Source organism: Ambystoma mexicanum, chromosome 9, assembly GCF_040938575.1.
Source record: "Ambystoma mexicanum isolate Mex_15411 chromosome 9, UKY_AmexF1_1, whole genome shotgun sequence".
Lineage (NCBI taxonomy): Eukaryota > Metazoa > Chordata > Amphibia > Caudata > Ambystomatidae > Ambystoma > Ambystoma mexicanum.
In genome coordinates, this window is record NC_090931.1 from 242,413,158 (window position 1) to 242,434,367 (window position 21,210).

General features: G+C 43.0%; 1 protein-coding gene across 2 annotated transcripts in view; it reads left to right on the forward strand.

Annotated features, from left to right (window-relative positions):
* Positions 1-21,210, forward strand: part of ROBO4 (roundabout guidance receptor 4) — a 969,314-nt gene that overhangs the window by 207,594 nt on the left and 740,510 nt on the right. The gene's annotated exons all lie outside the window — the stretch shown is intronic.

The window sequence follows — 21,210 nt, forward strand, 5'->3', positions numbered from 1 at the left end:
CACAAACACTGAGGTAAACAGCGTTCAATATAAACTATTAAGAAAATATAAAATAAATTTACCACTGCGAATGCCAAAATCCAATAGGCCCAATATCCCAAAGCTCCATAAATTCCAAATAAATCCAGGATTTGAAATTCCAGGTATCCCATTAATCTGTAGTCTCGGGTCAAAGTGTATCATAAATCCAGCAAAAAATTGTCAAAAGTCCAACAAAACAGCAGATCCACAGTCCAGGAATTCCATAAAAAGTAGAAAACATTGAAAAATCTATAATCCACATTGCTTGGAATCCACAAACCTCCGGAAAAAAGGAACTTCTAAAACACACTCCAAAATGGCCTCTCAGTTTCTGGTACATCCTAATCTAAGTAAAAAACTATTGTTCAAAATTAATATAGCAGGTTTTATATTTTTATTCAATATTAAAATTCATTATCTAAATGTATTTGTTATATAAATTATTATTTTTATTTGTAATTCATTGAAAATAGTTTGTTATAACATAACTTGACAAAAAAGTGTTGTTATAAAGACTGGATAACATATTTACATGTTAGGGTTCCAGTTAGCCTCAGTTTATATTACAGGACGGGGAGCGCACAGCCCAGCCACTGGCCATCCTCACACACCCCAGCTCAGGCCCTGATTGACACTCTTGGAACAACTCACCAACATTCTCCTGAGCTGCCAATCATTTCAGACACCAACATTCTAACAGCATACATAGGTGGGCAGCAGTACAGAGCTACAATAGCACATCATAACACTTCCCTAGTCCCAATTCCTCCACTTCTCCACTCCACTACACTCCACGCCTCCTCACAGGTAGCATTTCTGCTTACTAACTACTGGCAACACGACATCTGCAGGGTGGCTGGAACAAGGCACAACTGATCCCTTGTGTCTACCTGCCATGTCTTCCTTCCTGGGCTCACATTCTGATTGTCTAAAGTCAGGGGGCGCCCCTCCCTGCAGACGCTTCCTTGCCATCCTGCTGTGCTGTTCTTTTGTGCACCCCCCACCCCCTCCTCGGCATGCACACCATACCCAGTCCCTTTTCCGGAACCTTTCCAGCATAGTGAGCTGCATCACCCAGTGTCTGCTTCTTGGTGTTTGTATTGTTCTTTTGTTGGCCAATTGAGGTGTTTCATTAAAGAAACAGGGTGCACTTTCGTCACAGGGGGCACGTTCGTCACAGGGTGCACTTTCGTCATTAGGCATTTCTTTAGAGAAAAGTGAGGAATTTGATTGGACACTGCATTGCTTTGACCCACTTGAAAGGTGCATCCCTGATTGGTTCTTCTATGAGCTTAAGCAATGGGCAAACCCCAATCTCCATATGCCTATGAAGTGACTGGACACTTACAAGATGGTCTTAGTGTTTTTGTGATGTAGACTGGGAAACCAACAAGGACGGCGGGTGACTGGCTGAAGGTCTTCCTGTTCTGCTGGTCATCTATAAATGCTGATAGAATGTTGATGTGTGCCTGACAGCTCAGAGTCAGGAGAATGTACTTTAGAGCTTATGTTGTGAGTGTTCTGACCCTGTCGGCTGCAGGCATGAGCTGGGGTGTATGAGGATGGCAGGTCGGTGGTCTCTTTCTCTCTCTCTAGATATAATCAAGAGGAACTGGACTGTTAAGCATCTGTAAATATGTATATAAAGCCTTCTGTACTTCCTAACATAGCGGCTCACAGCTGGTTGTTGTCTAGGCAACCATCTATCATCCTAGTTTAAGTTAGTTAATTTTTGCAGCAAAACCGAGGGGTCACCCCTCCTCCAGCAGCTTTGCAGGGGGAAGAGTACCCTAGCAAAGGAATGAGATAGAAACTGACCAGGGAAAGGTCCTTCCATAATGGAGCAAGGAAAAGGTTCTCATCCAGGTCTGCTCAACCAATCAGTCAGTGGTTCCTTGCAGCCCAAAGCCTCCCAAGTGATACAGAACCCGGGCTCTTCCCCGAAAACCTAAATGTTTGGGCAAACAAAACAAGCTTCAATAGAGAGTGCCATAAAGGAAGCAAACATCCACCTTTTAGCAATCCATCGGGCAGTGCGGCCATGCAGGTGAAACTGTGGGGAAGTGATTGACATCAGCACGGATATGAGTGGGGGACACACACCAACCGTGGGGAAGTGTATGGTAGCACAGCGGTTCAGAGGAGCCCTGCTTCACTGCCCCCCCTCCCGGGCCTACTTGACAACAGAGGCGTGGCCAAGATGGTCTAACAAGTGGGGTCTGAAGCTCATGCAGTCGGTCCCACTGCAGTGACACTAACATCTGCTGCTGAGTGGGCACTTACAGATTTTGGGTGGGCTCTAACCGCTCGGGCCCTACCCTGTCTATGTCTCTGCTTGGCGATGACAGGACCCTCAGTCTCTAATGGAGGGACTGGCACATTCCCTCCAAGCTCTGCATGTGCCACTTGGGGGTGGAGCAGCATGTCAGGAGAGTTTCAGAGCGGCTGCTAGTCTGGCACCCTGCCGGCGTCATAGCAGCTGGGACCTCCTCCCCTCCTTGCCCGGCAACCCACTCAAACTGATGACATTTTAGAAGGCAGCGTTCTGCAGTTTAACGCCTCCTCTGCTTCTGCGCGGACGTCAACGGTCCGGCTGTCATCACTGTTCCACCACGGAGAAGAAACGATACGAGCAAGTCAACAAACTCCATGCCCCGTGTGCCCCTAAAAATGGGACCATGCATCAAATCCATGTTGCTCGGTCATTGTCTCGGTCTCAAGATGAGCGCGTTGTGTCTAAGCAATCCCCCATGCGCCCCCCGACCTTCCGCCCTTACGTGCCAGTAAGGTGGCCCACAATGCACGTTGGGTATAGCACATTAACCGTGCATTTCAGGAAAGTGTGCTGCATATTCCGGGATTCGTGGACCGGGGTTGCAGACCAGATAAACCCCCACCTCCCCTAAGGTACTTTCCTATTTATCAGAGAAACTGCATAGACATGTTCCTCAACTTCAACTTCATGATTGCTTCGGCGCCGACAGAGGGGGCATCCTTTCCATTAGAAACAGGCGCGGGTTAGTGCTTTCCCCTCATCCTCTTTACTGTTGCTAGACTGGCATTTCATTTATGATCACATTTTAGGTCGCTTTTTATGCAAAACCATCGGAGTCATGTTTATTTGCAAATCAGTTTGCTCTGACGCGCAGAAACAATCTAGCACCAAAATGCCAGCCCTGAACATGAGTAGCACTAACCCAAGGTACATGCGCCTGCCGTGAAACCTGGTCATGCGTAAGGTACGGCTGAAGGGAACAGAAAGCAAGGGTTTCGTGTCTGGATCACCTTTACTAACTTTCAATGAAACTTCAATTGTTCCAACATTTCCTCGAAGTGCGGGCGCCCCTCTTCTGAGAACCTATGAACAGCCAGAGTTTTTGGCCTACTGGCAACGCTGACTAGAGCTGATGTGAGTTGCAGTGCACACGCTGTTGAGGGTGACAGGTAGGCTACCCCGTTGCACTTGCCGCCACGTTCCGTGGTTTGCTCCTAGCTGAGCGAGAAAGCGGTTCGCTACGTGATCAGTTATAAAAAAAAGAAAAAAGAAAAAGAGGAAAACGAGCCACAGGGCTGGCGTTAGTGTATGCCTGCACTCTGCCTTACCAGCACCTCCCCTGGTGAGCCCCAGCCTGAAGAGTGAACGTGGCATGGTCCCCGCCGCCACCATCTGCAGCCTCCCCTACCCACAAGCACTGCATTCTCCCACTTGAAGGTGGGAGGAAGTGAAACGGTGCATTCCATTGCTATCAGCTGTCCCTGCCGGATGGAGGACCCAACATCGAGCTCAGCAGCACAGTGGGAATAAAACCCTGCTGCCCCTGTGTCCTCAGTAGGGTGTGGTACCCACCACTGCTGTGTATGGACACCGCCTTCCCTAATGGGAGGGAAGTTTGTGGCACATTGAGGAGGGTAGCGGCATGGCAAGGTCCACAGCCATAATGACAGATTTATCTCCCGCCTGGAGGAGGGCAGCGGCTTTTGCCGCATCAAAGGCCACCTATCTCCCGCCTGGGGAGGGGGAGGGATGAAGCAGCGCTCAAACTCAGGCCCACTGCTGTACTGGAGCAAAACAAAAGAGGGGATGGCTTGAAGGTTTAGAATTAATCTTAACCTCTGGCATTTCTCTGAACAACCCTCCAGACCATCGTTCTTCACCTGCCAAGCCATTGCAAAAGGGGAAAGACCATATGCGAATAAGTCTTGGCCAGAGGTTAAGATTAATTTGAAACCTTCCAGCCATCACCTCTTTTGTTTTGCTTTGTCGCCCGAGTGGGACGGGTATGCCCAGATGTAGGTCCCGTGCCTGTTGGGTTTAGAGACCCAAGCTACTCCTCACTGATGAGGCCCAACAAGGCCAATACATGTCTGGGGATGCTTGTGGTCTCGTGCAGAAGGGATGTGACCAAGCAGTTGGGGCTGGACTACCCCTTTTGGAGTGGGACCAAGCCTGATTTGCATATGGTCTTTCTCCTTTTGTAATGGCTTGGCATGCAAAGAACGATGGTCTGGATTAAAAATTCAAAACCTTTCCAGCCATGGCCTTTTTTGTTTTGCTTCCACTGCTGTATTGGTGCATGCAGCATGATGCTGCAGTGAAAGTAACAAAGCTCACGATGCGGGAGTGTTAAGGACACTAATCGGGCGTCACACACCAGACCAGGACCCTTGCCCTTAGCCTAGGATGTAGCGCTCAATTAGAATACTTTTTCTTTATTTCCTAGAATTCAGATTGAGCTGGCTACCAGCCCATCTAACACCCCCTTTTACAAATACCCTGGGTCACAATGGACCATGACCCAGGCTGGTGGGTGGTAATACACTATTTATTTATTTTAATCACACAATTTTTTTATATTGGGCAGCAATCACCAATGGGTTGATAATTACAATGTAAACTGATGAAATACACTTGGTTGACCTTAATAACGGTGCCAGTGCTACCGTGAAGGTCTGCGAGAGGGTGCCGTTCCGTCCACCAGGCCAGACCTGGCGTGCTGAAAGACACCTGCTCCCTTAACTCGGAGTATGCTGGTCCGGTAACAACGGTGCTGGTAGCTTACTGGCACCGTTGTTACGGAATCGGCATACTTATAATGAGGCCATATTTATAATGAGGCCATATCCCTCATCGCTTAGTTCCCTCATATAGTGGGTACTGAAAGAATATCCAGAGTCCATTCTTTGCAAGCACACACCTAAATGCCTGCCCCTCCTCCCCCTTCCCATTGCCTTGAGGGCTGTCTGCGATTGATAGGACATATGTTAGATCCCAGTGATTCTGATAGTGGTGTTGCGTTTTAACATTTACTTGCCTTGCTTGCATGAGGCCTACTGAATAGACAATTCTCATATAAAGCTATAGTAACACTCAAATTGACTTAGCCAGTCACTCCAATTATCACCCCTCAAGCAGATCTCGCCCTCCCCCTTCTCTCTCTCACACACACTAATCTTCAAGGAATAACGCTAGAATCCCCAATGCCTGTATTAAAAACATATTTGGGCGTATTTCAAGTCTAATACTGATATCTCATTTTTACAGTACTTTCTGTCATATTCCTCTTGTTTCTAACTTTGGTGATAAGAGAATAATGATTGCCCAATTGTAAAGGCACTTGACTTCAGAAGGATGAATGTCTGAGTCAGGGGAGTTGCTAGGTCTGGAAAAGACCCGGGGCTAAGCTGATGTCGGAACTGTTGGGACTGGGGGCTAGCTAGTCTTTTGGCTGTAGCTCCTGAGATTCTATCCGGGGCTACAACCAAAAGATCAGGGGCTACAGCCCCCTTAGCCCCCCCCTAGCAACGCCCCTGGTTGCTGTGTTTTGTGTCCTGAACACAGATGCTCGAATGAATGCTTTACTCCATGAGGTTTTAAATGCCCCTTTGCCCACTGCCAGACATTTCATATATATATATATATGGCCTCATGGGCAATATTCCCGATAAGTGAACTACATGGTCAAATTAAATACAAGTACAGAAACATAGACTTCTGCTCTAAATGTAGAGCAGGATGCTAGCAATGAGTTATTACTACTGAGTTGGGTACCAGTGTTTTTACAGTGCTGCAAAGTGACAACACTGTAAAAAGGAACATGACAAAATAATGAGCCACTAGTATTATTATTTAGCATTATAATGATAGGCATTGCTATTATCTATGAAGGCACACCATCTAGCCGTGCTCACAATATTTAGGGCATTGACCAAACAGCCATATGCCAAGGCATGTTAATGTTGTAGTCGATGTCATGGTTACCGAGCCCTATTTTATTGCGGGAAAGAGGTTTGCAGACCTCACTGTCTCTGATGTCCTCAGCGGGAGCAATGACAGCCACATAGTTGGCGATGATGGAATGAAACCTTGTTCTGGACATGGCTATCACTTTCCTGTGCAGTGGAACGTTCAGGAAAGTGCAGCACGCAGAACTGATTCTAATGAGGTTCCCCAAAGAACTCAAAGGACCACATTAGTGTGGGTGGCATTGACTGAAAGGGCACTTTGAGGACAGCCTGAGGCCCCCTCCTCTATGCCACTTCATAGTGCCATCACTAAAGCACTTGGACAAAAGGTTAAAATTCATGCATTTCATATTCAATCAAGCAATAGAACAGTCTCTCCGTTGAACGCTATTTAAACTGTGATGCGGGTGCCCGGTAGTGGTGTGCTCACTGGGCTAGCTCTTGTTTGGGGGTAGTATGCTAGACTCAGATGGGCAGGGGGACACATTTTCTATTTGATCCGTTTCCCAATTATTATATGGATAACTTGCCATATTTCTGCCCTGTCTGACAGGCATTCGCTGCAGATAATGGGAGCAAATTTAGACATCACAGAGCTGGCTCGCATTTCCTGACCCAGTGGTTAGATGGGGGACTAAAGTGTTGTTATGTGGTTCGTGCTTCCCTTGATGCTGATGTGGCACAAACACGCACAACATGTTAAAGAGAGAGAGGCGAGAGTGCACAGCTTCTTTAATTGGACTTTTCCTTTTAATCTGATAATTCTTAATCCTATGGATTATATATTTATTATTTATTAGTGGGGTGCAGCCCACTGTCTTGTGCCACTGTGTAGGGCACAGAAAATGAACATGGAGAGAAAAGACCTAGGCATGTATGCCTTCGGTGTGGGCCGCACACCCCAATTTCCCACTTGGGATTTGGTCAGTTTCTTTCTGTTTGCAATAAACTACAAGACACACTTTGATGATTTGTCAAAAAATGATATTCTTGATTTAATTTTCAAAATTAGAGCTTCTTGAAACTTATTTTGTACTTCATTGGTTTAAACTCCACAAATGAAGTTATTGCTGAAGAATGAGGCAAAATGTGAAACCCGTATGGCTAATGCATTTCGGAGTTTTCCTTCTTCAGAGCCAGGGTATTACTGTGTAGCACACATTATAATTATTGCAATATCCACATTCAATAGAACCCGCCACATTATCAGATTACAGTTCGACAGTGCACCGTGCGTCAAGAGAACACAAATTATGCCAAATTAAACAGGGCGCCCACAAGGACAAACAGATGTTTAACAAAAATGCGAGAACAAAGAGAAAAGAAGAAGAAAGAGAAACAGATTCCATCATTACATGTGTTCCAGGCATAGCAAAGCATTCCCATACTTTACTTAAAATTATAATGATTATACCTTATAGGCCATGACATTCCACTTTGATTAATCGCATAATTACTTAAATACATTCTAATTTACGTAATCACTTATGTGCTTCAATGAATACCTGCATGGCAGCATCTCATTCAGTTGAGTGCAGTATAACCTTATTTTCATGCGCAATGTCACCCGTATTGTGCCAAAAGTGATTCTTCACGACATCAAATGCATTCAAAAGTCTTTTGCCTATGCTTATAGTAATGTGCTTTTTGTCACTAAACTGATTGCCAAGAATCGAAATGCACGTGGTCTGTGTGCGTGTTATCTTCAAGAGAACGCTGCCTAGCATGAAGAGAGCAATTCTATTAGCGTCTGCTCTTGTTAATCTTATTAATTCACTTAAAATATCTAGCGATCTTGGATCGCGTATGCCTGTTCAATCTATACGGCTTACCTGGAGTGCAGCTTCAACGTCCTGCTGTGTCGACTGCGAACGGCGTGTGCTGTTCACGATTCGTAAGGTTGTCCTTAGCAATGTGAAATAAACAATATGGCCGCACGTACACTTATGTATCGGCCATGTTGGTTGGGGCAATAGGTCTTCATTGTAAATACGCGTGATGCATTTTAGAGCCACAAGCTATAATTTAATGTAATAAGTTGCTGTGTCTGTAGTGTTCGAATTCTAGCAAGTGTAAGTAAGGAATGATGTCATGTAATATGGCTTTAGGTTACATGTATTGCCATTAGGCTTGCACACTGTCAAAGACAGGTTGTAGATGTGTAATGGCTAGCTAATGCGTAAGGATGTAAAATAATGAATATTATGACGAGTATTGCGCTAGAGGTACATGTGTCACGTCTGTGTTCTTCTTGATGTAATCATGAAGTAATAGAGATATATCTTAATACACTATCAATACTTAGACATGTATGTAGTCAAAAAAAGGAAATGGAAAGGGAAACTCTTTTTCCTCAATGTCCTTTACAGTCTTCTCCAGACTGAGATATTGGAGTCTAAAACGGCCCCTTTGTTGAACATGGTAAACCTGCTAATGATATATTTGTGACATGATGAACGTATAACATTGCAATCTTATTGTATTTCACATGATTAAGTGAACATGCATTGTTACATCATTATTACAGAAATAAAATTGAGATCAAACTCTTCATTGAGTCCTCGCGGTGCTAAGGCTTCTAGGCGATCTATCCAGTAAGCTTCTCTTTGTTGTCTCCTCCTTTTGGATTCTGTATTTTCCAATGTTTCCAAGACTTGAAACTTGACTTGAGAGATATTATGTTGTTTCTCATTAAAGTGTGTTGCCACTGCTGAGTTAGTGTTTCTGTTTCTGATACACGACTTGTGCTCATTCATCCGGATTCTCAATTTCCGTCCAGTTTCTCCGACATAGTGAAGTCCGCATGGAGAACGTATGCAATAAATGCAATTTTCAGTGTTACAAGTTCCATAGCTTTTTATTGCAATCTTTTCACCTGTGTATGGGTGCGGGACTTATCCCCCTTTGATGATGTTATTGAAATTGCTGCAGTTTAAACATGGGAATGTTCCTGTTCTCTTTGACTTACTCCTTTTGGTTCTAATGTCCCTTGTGTTTACAAGTAGATCTCTTAGGTTACTCGATCTTTGGTATGCAAAAGTTGGAGTCTCTAAAAAGAGATTTCTAGTTCTTTCATCCCTGGTAAGTATTGTCCAGTGCTTGTTTATACATCTTTTAATCTGCATACGTTGAGAAGAATATTTCGATACATATACCAATGTTGGAGATTGTTTTGTTTCCTTTGGGACAAGTGTACTGGCTCTTGTTTTATTTTCAACCTTCTGTTTTGCTGCCTGTAAATCTTCATTCGGATATCCTCTTTCCTTTAGTTTGTTACTTAGTTTCTCTAGTTCTTGTTCGCATTCTCTTTCATCACTGATGATTCTTTTAAGTCGCAGCATTTGTCCATAAGGTAAGTTCTTCAGGGTGTTCTGTGGATGGAAACTTATGCGGTGTAATAAGTTATTTCTGACGGTGAGTTTGGTGAACAGTGAGTAGTGATTTGTTGGTTATGTAAATTAACCATGATGTACAGATAATGTATGCCCGGGTTTCCAATCTCTGAGGTAAATTGAATCCGAGGATCAATACCATTTAAGTAAATCATAAAGTCATCAAGTGATTCTCTTGTTCCCTGCCAGATGCCAAAAATGTCGTCTATGTAGCGTACCCATTTTTTCAACTTGTTCTGCCATTCAGGTTTTTGCAAAATATGAGTCATCTCAAATTGATACATAAATGTATTTGCGTATGCTGGTGCCATTGTGGCACCCATAGCCGTGCCGGAAGTTTGAATGTGAAATTCTTTCTTGTATTCAAAGGAAGAGTTCATTGAAATAAAGGAAAGAAGTGACAAGATGAATTCTTTTACGGCTCCTATCTCTTCTTCCTGTAAAAGGAGCCACTCAACGGCTTCTTGTCCCAGATCGTGGGGGATGCTCGTGTAGAGGTTTACCACATCTATGGTGAAAAGGATGTCATGTTCTGTCAGTTGAACTTCTTCTATGATGTTAAGAAAGTGTGTGCTATCTTTCACGTATGTCGATGTTTTCTGTATTAAAAGTTTAAGAAAGAAGTCAATATATGTCCCTAGTAGTTGCAGTATCCCACCTGTTGCTGCTACTATTGGTCTTTTCGGTGGGTTGATTAGACTCTTATGGATTTTGGGCAACAAATAAAAATGAGGTATGTTGGGTTTCAAATTAAGTAAAAATGCCTTAGTTTTGCTTGTGATCACCTCTCTTTCCTCTGCTTTTATGAGGAGTTCATCTAAATCTTTTAGTATTTCCATAGTCGGGTCGTGATCTATTTTTGAGTAAACATTATGATTGTCCAGTTGTCTCTTGCATTCTTTTTCATAATCTGAGGTGTTTAATAACACTAATGCACCACCTTTATCGGCTGGTCTTATAGTGATCGTTTCATCAGAATATAGATTTTGAACAATTGACATCTCTCCCCTACTAAGGTTCCTGTTCTTTGGTGCTCCATATTTGATTTTTTTGAGGTCTGCTGTAACCATTTTCTCAAAGATATCTATTGCCTGAACACTAATTGGTGGAGAAAACGTGCTCTTTGGTTTGAATTCAACTAAGTCTGGTGGTTCTGGTGTAAAGTCACTATTCTCCATTTCTGCGGAAAAGACTTTGAGTTTTAGCTTTCTGGTCAATTTGTGTAGCTCCACTTTAGTATTGAAAAAAATGGTGTAATAAGTCGGTACAAATTTTAAACATCTTCCTCTTGTTTTGTAAGTATTTTGTTTGAAATATTCACTACTAAGTTGTTCGTGCTTGGAGTCTTATTTGTACTCCGGTGCCCTTTCCTCTTGCCCCTCCTTGTTCGTTTCTTCCTTGCTGGTTGTCTAAAAAAGACATTTGGCGTGATGGTGCAGTAGTACTGGGAGTAGCCCCACTAGAGGCGCTTCCTCCTTCTGCTCTTTGGTGCTCAGTTTGTGCAGACTGTTCATCTCTATTGGAGTCTGTATCTGAGCTGCTGTTCTCCGAGTTAGGGTTGGGATTGCGTGATCTTTGAGGATGATTTTGAAATTTGTCTGCCCAAGTGTAGACTTCGTCTCGTAGATAGTCAAATGTATCCCTTCTGAATTTTCTTATTTTTCTTGCTTCTAAATCTGTTTTATATCATTCTAGTCTTGAGTTAATGTCCACGAGTATTTTTTCTAATGACTTCTTACTTGTAAGTACTGTGATTTCTGCAGATAAAGTTTGTATCTCTTGTTCCAGAGACTGTAAATTCACAGACAGCTCTTTAATTGTGAGTAAAATCAGATTGAGTGAACATTTATTGAGGATCTGCTCCCATTTCTGCACAAATTCCTTGCTTTCCTTAAATATAGAGTTGGCTTCAGTCCGATTCTTAAGCCTCTTGGGATCCTTTGTGCTTTGTAATAACGACCCAATGTCACTGCATGCAATTTGCGATTTATTGTTTTTCTGATGGTGTATTCAAGTCGTTTTATCCTTCTGGTTGGATCTGTGTCCTTTAGTGTGCTGCTGGTTTCCTTGATCAACCCCAGGATTTCATTTGCCTCCTCTGCTGAAAAGCCTAAAGTAGTTGCTCTTGTGTCAGTTAGTTTTTCAATTTCCTCATATGACATATTTGCGTGCTAACTCTCAATGTTACACGGAAGTGAAAACAATGATAAAGAGAGAGAGACAAGAGTGCACAGCTTCTTTAATTGGACTTTTCCTTTTAATCTGATAATTCTTAATCCTATGGATTATATATTTATTATCATTCAAGTGGCTCTATACTAACGAGCGAGCACAAGCCTTTAATATGGAAGAGCATAGTGTGCCTGACCTAATGCTACGACATGGGGTTCTCACACTGATGTCCTGATGTCTGTGGGATGATGCTGAGAATGATCAGCAGCTTAATTTATCAATCTGTGAAAATAAATATGTTCCTGCCCTTCGGATGTATGTAATATAGGAGTCATAATTTCAGAAGGAAAGCATTGGGGTTCGGGCAGTGAAAAGTTTTGCTACCCTTGCCTCTGGAGGTGTTTTTGGACTACAATTCCCTTCAGTCCTAGCCTGCATAGTTAATAATGAGGGATCATGGGAGTTGACGACCAGAAACATCTAGAGAGGCTCCGATTGCAGCCCCTGAACTAAGGCCTATATCCTCTTACATGAGAGTCTATGAGAGGAATTTTTATACTATGTGTTTGCCCCCTTCCTTTGGGAAACAGACCTTCTTTCACAAAATAGCCAACCCAATTTTTTTTATTAACAATGTTTACATTACATAAATAAAGCACTTTTGTCAAATCCAATATAAATGATGTCGTTCATCCGCCCCCAATCAAACCTTCTCCCCACCCTTCCCTCCTACAACACATGTTCCTTTGCATATCAAACATTTTATTCCAAGTCCATTTCCAATGCTTTGCTCCAGATGTTGTCGGAAAGGTTGATTCTCCTCTGTTGTTCCAAAATCACTCTTTCATTGTGTGACAACATATACATTTCTTGAAACCAAGTGTTTTTAGACGGGTGCTTATCCGATTTCTACTCTCTCAGAATGATGTCTGTAACCATTTACTCTGCTCTGAATAGCCACATGTGTTGTGAGTGTTACAGGTCCGCCGACAACTCATCCTCTCTCAGAATCAAAGTCTCAAAGTCGTATTCCAATTCTAAACCCAGCACTCTGTTCTGTACCTCTGTTAATTTTTCCCAGAAGCAGCAGACTGTGCTACACTCCCATACACTTCCAGAGCATATGTTCCAATGTGCCCATTCTGTGTCTACAACCCCAACCTATATTTGTGTCATGCAGCCTCTGTCTGTTCATTCTATCCGGCATCCAATAAGCTCCATTTAGAAGCCTGATCTGTTTCACCCTCTCTCCGCAGTTATAAGACATTAGGGGTGTATTCCTGCAGAGGTTTTTCCATATCCCTTCAGTCCGTTTAGTGTCAAGATTATTCGATCATGTCACCAAAAATTTGTTGTTGCCCTTCTTCGCCTTATTTAGGAGTCTATACATTGATGAGGCCATGTGGCTTTGCTGGGCAGCCATTAATAAGGTTTCCCCTGTGTCATTATCTGTAATCCCATCCATGGGATCTATTGTTTATTTCAGAATTCGATATTGACTGGGTGTACAGCACAGGAGCTTCTTGTTTTTCAATAATTCTTTCAAAGAGCAACTATTTTCCATTTTCAATGAGATCATTTATCCCTTTCACTCCTCTCAAGTACCATTTGGGCCAAAACAACATTTTCCTTTTAATCGTACCAGCTGGGTTGGACCAATTGGCAGCATCTTTAGCATGCAGAGCGTCTTGTCCAAGATGATTGGAAATTTCCATTCAACAGTCTCTTACGAATTCTAATGGCACGATGGTCTCCTTTCTCTGATTACTTTGAGTCGTCAGAAATACTTTAGGTTCCAATGGACCGTTCATATTTGCCTCAGTCCAATCATCTGAGGAGTTTTCTAGAAACGGTTGTATATGTCTTGCCATGAATTGCAAAATAGTAATTCACAAAATGTAGTACATTTATCCCCCTTTATCACATTGTAATTGTAATATTCAAAGTTTAATTCTAGGGTGTTTATTTTCCAATAAGAATACTTGAATTATACAGTCAATTCATTCAAACATGCCTTTGGTAGCGGGAAGAAGGTTCATGCTCAGTATATAATTGATGTGTGGGTGGATATCATCTTTAAAGCGTTCACCTTGCCCAATAATATTAACTTCAGAGTATTGCATCTGTCCAGATCTAGTCGTAAACTGTCAAGGGCCAACTTCATGTTTTCTTTCATCATCTGGCATATGTCATATGTCATTAGATAGCCAGATGTCTAGGCACATCATTCTTGAGGGTCACCAACAGAATCCATAGTTTATTTCTGTTCTCCCACAGGTTACTGAATAAGACATAGCTTTTTTTAAGCCAGTTTATCTTGTATCCGGACAGTCTTCCAAACTGATCTATCTGATCCATCAAAGCCGGAATGGAAACGGGCATTTCTTGCAGTACCAATAGCAAATCATCAGCATACAACCATAACTTCTATTCCACTCCCCTGAATTTGATTCCAAGGATTCTTTCATAGTTCTGTATTGACATTGCAAGAGGTTTCAATGTAACACAAAAAGTAGTGGCAACAACGGGCAACCCTTCCTTGTTCCTCTTACTAAATTAAAAGCCCTCACACAAATGCCACTTGTTAATATGGAAGCCATTAAATTAGAATATAGTAGCCTCATACAAGATATAAATTCAGGTCCAAATCACATTTTTTTAAGCATTTTGAACAGGTATTTCCAATTGATATGATCAAATCCTTTTACAGCATCCAAAGAGATGCTTACAACCTGTGCTAAGCTTGCTCCTTCCAACACTGAAAATATAAATCTCTTCATGTTTGAAGCAGAATGAATTTGGGTTTACGGTAAAAACAACCTAAATGAAACAAATTACCCACTCCCACCTGCCCCCACCACTTACCTTGCGGTGGAACAATTCGATGTGTGCCGCTGACTCGCTGTTTCCCTACAATGCCTTTTCCCATTCACTTCTGTGATCAGGAACCGGCGCTGCAGGGTCCTTTCCTTTATTTATTTTTTGTTTGATTTACGCAAACAGCTGCAGGGGACACCCCTGCATCCCCGTGGACATTATCTTGAACAAGAGTGCGGTGGACACTCCCAGAGCTCCAACTGCCCTTGTTCACTATAATGCCACCGAATGGGGGATTTGGTCAATCTTTTCAGCCATGCAAACTTTTCAACCAAATCTCCCGTTCAGTATTTTCTTTCGGTCATTTTGGCTCCTTCCAAGCAGAATGTCTCCCCTTGACAAACCCTGTCTGATTCAGATTAACCAACCATGGTAAGATCTCCTCTAGTCTCCTCACCATCACCTTTGCCAATATTAAACTGTCTGAATTGATAAACGGATAGGTCTGCAGTTCCCCAATACCGTTGATGATTTGTCCTATTTCAACAAGACCAATATCGAGGCATGATGCAGAGATGATGGGAGGTCACCAGAGTTCATAGATTAACTATGTAGATCTGCTAATAAGATACTATTTGGCATTATCTTTTGAAACTCTGCTGGTAGACTGTCTGGGCTGGGGCATTTTCCCATATTCAAACTGTATCCTGCCTTCTTAAATTCTTCAGTTGTGATGGCCCAATCTAATGTTGTTTTGTCAATTTCCGTTAATTGGAATTCTTCATTGATCATGTAGGCTCATTCGTTATACTTCCAGCATCGTTGTCAATTGCACAAATTGCTTTTGAGTCCAGATCAGGCCCCCGGATCTTCTTCTTTTTGCTTGAAAGGCTCATTAGAGTACCTTGCATGGCTCATTTGAATGAGACTTTTGAATGAGACCCTGACCGTTTCCTCCCTAACTTTACCATTCCTGGTTTTCTGTATAAATTGTTCAGTGTCCTGCACTACAGTGTAAATCAACCCCTCTCATCCATAGTGAAGGTATCCATCTGCCAGGTAGAAGATCTCTGAAAGGAATAGTCGAGGGAAATGGTCAATCTTATTGGTGCATGGTCTGAAATAAGTACACTCTCAATCTCATAGCTAAGAAATTGTTCGCTGACTTTCCCAGCTGTGAGAATATGTTCGAAACTGTATTCTCTACTAGTTGGGTGTTCCACTCACCAAGCGTCTATCAGAACAGTACTTCTTCAATAGAGTGGTGTACCCTGCCCTGTTTGTATTTCTCTCTCCAATGACAGGTCTGTTACTTCTGTGTAAATAAGGGTACATTACTTCATTGAAATCTTCTCCCAATATAATGCCTCTAATTCCAATATCTTGCAAATTGTTGGGCAACTTCACTAAAAGAAACACCTGTCACCAGATGTAGGAGCAAAGATTTTGCAGATAGCTAAAAAGGTGTCCTGGATTCTCTTTACTATTGCTATTATTCTCCCTTCTTGGTCTTTCTAATGAGAGATAACTATCCAAGGCATATTTTTCCTAACTTAAATCATCTATCCTCTTGATTTTGTTGAGTAAGAAGAATTAAACTCCTGGTCTACCCAAACCCTATGACATTTTCTGTGCTTCTACATCTATCATGTGAGTTTCTTGTAATGGTGCCACATCCACAGCTAACTTCTTTAAGTGTGATAGTATTTTTTTCCTCCTAGATGGACAGTTAATACCATTAACATTCCATAAAATACATGTAATCCCACTTTTAGCCAAAGGACCACTCATCTTATTATACAATGAGTCCTCTGAGGACCTGAAGAGGGATGAGAGGTAGAAAAGGAAGAAGATAAATATCCCCACCCAACAAACACAGCCAGTACCAGAGCAGGTGCAGTGAAGTAGTGCACCTATAATAAAAAGAAAACCCAAAGGCCTCCACCCCTCCCATATCTATAAAGAACATTTAATACAATTTTAAATTGCTAAATAAAACAAAGCTTATAACCATACCTCATCATACAAAATTGCTGTTATGTGTAAACACATGTAAAAACCATATATCTATGTAAATGTTCTTATAATCTACTATATGAATAAGTATCCACAGCATAAACATTTTACTTGGATAATGCCCCCTCCATCTTCATGCAACCATTTTACAGATTTAATTTGACTCCATTACATTTATTCTCTTTCCTTAAGACCACAGAGCTTAGTACACTTTCCAATCATGATTGGTGAACGAAAAGAGCTCCATGTGTTGTTGTCAGAGTAAACAGCCCAATCCATCATGGCCATCCTGTGCCAACATTTGCACATTGTGCTCTTATATGGCATTAGAGGAAAGAACCTTGACACAATGATTGCGCTGTATGCAAGAGGTGGCTGTATCCCATGGCCATGCCATGCATTGTCTGATATAGATCTTTGGTGTGTCCTGTTGCTTCTTAAATTCAAAGGTAAATATTTCGATTAACTGGCAATTTTCCTCCCAACATTTTGATCAAACCATAGAATAAAAAACACATAGACAAAATAAAATCAAATTGAGCGATTGTGGTGTATTGCATGAAAAGTATATCGGTGCATGTGGTGGGGTCCTTCAAGAATTCATTCACTGTTCGACACAGAGCCAAACCCTTTCAACCAATCCAGAGTCTCATTTGGATCCTGGGTACGCTTAGCACCATCAGGTATAACAATCATCGTCATAGCTGGCTTGGCCAAACTTACTCTGATAGTCTTTTCCTTGTCCAGTGACTTGGCTTCTCTGAAGGCCTTCCACTTCTCAACTTGTGGAAGTCAGGAAATAAAGATAGTTCTTTACCTCCATACATTGCCTGCCCTTTCTCCTTGGTAGCTCTGAGGATCTTTTCCTTGGCACTAGCAAATATTAATAATGGTGGGTCTTGTTTGGTGTCTGCTTTCCAGCACTCTATGCGTAGTCTAAATCAGAAGCTTGTATTATTCCTGGGCCATATACATCTTTTAGCACACTCGATACCTAATCGCTGATGTTCTTTTCCATATCTCCTGTCTCCTCCAGACCTACTAAGCGTAGGTTCAGGTTTCTGGTCTTCAGATCCAATTCTGTGTTCTTGGCATTCATTTTGGAAATGTCCCATTTCCTCTCGTTGAAATCCCTGAAACTGCGTGCTATTTCAGAAGTCAGTTCACCAGTTTCCTTCACCACCTTATTCACCCTGTTTTCAAGGTAGTTAACCTATGAAGAAAGGTCTGCTAGTGTAGATTTAATGTCACCCACATCGTGTGCTACTTTTTTATAGAAGGGTCTATATTTGTTTGGAGCCGGAAATTTCTTCCATTTCTTGTTTAAGCTTCTTAGGGATGGGGGTTGTCTGCTGTTTCAATCGTTTTTTTGGTAAATGAAGCATTAATTATCTTTATATTGTCTGAAGGCTTGAGGGGCAGGAGCTCTTGGCTTAAGCTGCTGCCTGTTCAGCTGGCATTTCCGGAATCTTGCCACCTCAATGTATCTGTCACTAGAAAAGATTTAACTCTTGGTATGTAAAAGTTAAAACATGAAAGAAATCAGCTCTAAAGGTCGCTGAACTGTACCTATTACTTTTTTAAAAATGTTTTTATTAGGTTTCATTTCAAGACAATTTTAAGGAAACCAGCTGTAAAATAAACATGTATCTTTGTCAAACATAATTAACACAGTTATACTCCAATGTCGCATTTCAACATAAATCTCATAGGTTTTCCATCCTTAGTTTGTATGCATTTAAAGTGACCATGTACATTTGCAACTCCTTTACCTCTCTCCCATCCTCCCTCCCCCCTCCCGCCTTCCCCCAAGACTCGGTTTGGATCTTATGAGGGTTGTGTTATCTAGCGTTTGGTGGGTTGCTGTTACGCTCACCTGGCTCCCACAGAGGCGTCGATCTGAAATGGACAGCTGCGGTCTCCACCAATGTGACGCATAGGGCCGAGATGACGGACTGGACTGGCCCACCTAGCTTTGTTTGCTTGGACCGTAGGAATATTCTTCTGCAAATGGAGAAAGGGGATTAACCACCCTTGGAGTTGAGCGTAAATCCCCCCACACCCGCTGTTCTCCCCACAGATCACCTTTGATGTCCCCTCTTATAGTCTCACCTGATGGTTTGAAAAGATGAGCTCTCCAACCTGCACTGAGAGCAGGGGTGCGTTGATAACCAGTTGCTTCACTGGCTTGAAGGAATTGGTGAGCTCCAGAACAATATTGACTCTGGAAAGTATGTAGTTCGTAAGAGTTCACATGTCTGACTTTCACTCTTGTCCGATTCCTTGCAGTTTGCAGCTTGACCCCAGCGAAGAGTTCCTCGTGGTAGCTGACGAAGTTCAGGTAAGGATTTGGCTTATCCTACACAGTTCAATAAAATAAGGTCAGAATGTAACCCGTTGCTTGCTCCCTTATTCAGGTGTGGGGAGAAAATATGAAGTTCGGGGAATAATGCCTCCGGCAGTAAAATTAGGTAAGTCTATTGTGGTGAGAAGAGTTCCCCTTGTTTTTCCCTTTGTCTCACCTTTTTGTCCTTTTGTGCCCCTTAGGGACCGGGGTACGGCGAGGATGCAATGGAGACTGCACCGACCCGTGAAGAGGAATAGTACCCCCGGCGGTAATCTGGTAAGTCTATGTGGGTAGTTACTATTGCCTCTGTCTATTCCCTTGGCTCACCTTTGCTGTTCTTGTGTTCCTCTTAGGTGCCAGAGTGAGGCGGGAACGTGCAGAAGGATGCGATGGATCGTGAGGATGCTGCGAAGGCCAGTGAGTTCAGTGCAGCACTGCAGCAGGCGAGGCAGCGCGCATAAAATGCTTCTTTCTTCCAGCTCGAATGCGCGGTGGATCCGGAATTCAGTTAGGATCGAAGGTTTTGCTCTTATTCTAACCTCTTCTCCTTCTGTTCCTCCGTTTTTCTAGGAGCTGCAGACTCGAGGCGGGCGTGGCAGAAGAATGGATGCAGGCTTGCAGACACGGTGAGCGTTACGCTGCTGGATGCAGAATAACGCGAAGCGTGTGCTGCTCTTCGGGCGTGGTTTAAATAGCCTCCAAAGTAGTCCCAGGTAAGTATTCCTCCCCAGCCCCACCCGAGTAAAATAATAGTCCCTAGGTAAAATAGTCCCTTCCAAGCCTCATTTGGCTTGGAGCTCTGCAGCATGGTCTGCATCAGGTAAGCTTGCAGCATGGTCTGCATCAGGTAAGTTCTACTCTATGAGCCTGGTGCCTATGGCGCCAGGACTGACTCTCCATATGAGCCTGGCGCCATAGGCACCAGGAACGCACCTAAACAGCCCCTAGCAGGGGTTTTTGGGCTTGCTCAAAATAACTTGATCCCTGCTTCTGGGATTTCTGGACCTGCTCTGGTTCCCCGGGGGTAGGCATCATGACAGTTGCATAGCAGATTTTGGAGATCACCTTGTCAGGGAGCTTATCATGTTACTTCTCCCTCTCATATTGCGTAACCTATTACAGGGTGTCTTTTTTCAGCGTGACGTTATGTGGTTGGCAAGTCATCACAACTTAGTGTATTGTTCCTGGCATGTATTTATTGAGGAACTCCATCTACAGAGTGTCACATTGTGTGGATTTCCCGTGAAGGGATGATGTTATTTTTTCCATGGTGCATATGTTGTATACTACATTGACCCATTCTTTCTCAGTTGGGACTGTGGTGGATTTCCATTTTGTGGCTACCAGACCCCTTGCGGCTAACAGCAACTGCACAGCCAGGCATTCGACCCTCCTCCACTCGTCCTCAATTTTTTCAAATCCAACAAGACAAAAAAGGGGTCTGCTGTCCTCTGAATCTCGTCGAGGTCCGTAATCCACCCCAGTACTTCATCCCAGTATACCTTGATTCGAGGGCAGCCCCACCACATGTGCCAGTAGTCTGCCGAGGATCCACATCTTCGACAACACAGGGGACTGGAAGATTGGTACATTTTGGAGAGTCTGTGCAGATCATATTGCCATCGGTTCAATAGTTTAATTGCGTGTAGTTTGAATTGGCAAGAGATTGAGGTCCTGGGTGCTGCCCGACATATCCTTTCCCATGTCTCTGAATCAATGTTTTCCCCTCTGTCTCTCTCCCATTTTAGTCTGAGGAGTTCTGTTGTGCCCTTTCCCGCTTCTATCAGTGTTTTGTATAGAACCGATATCAGTACCTAAATTTCTGTCCTGGAGTTTAGTAGGGATTCAAATGGGGTAAGTTCTATTCTAAATTTATCTTTCTATTCTGGTTTCGTCAGGACACCTTTGATCTGCAGGAAGTGGAATGCGGACAGTACGCCTATTCCTAAAGCTTCCTCCAGTTCTGGGAGCGTAATAAATGAGTCTTTTTAGGAGCTGTCCCACCGTTTCTAAGCCCGCTTCATACCAGGATTGAAATCTGTCTACGTTGGGAATGTGTTCATTAATGCCGGGGGACCACAGGTGGCTCAGTGGTGATGGTCATGTGGTGATGTTCTTCATCTCCGAGCCATTTCGCCATATTTCCCATATGGTTTCTTGCATCGGGTGTGCTTTTGACCTCTTCAGCACTCTCCTACTAGG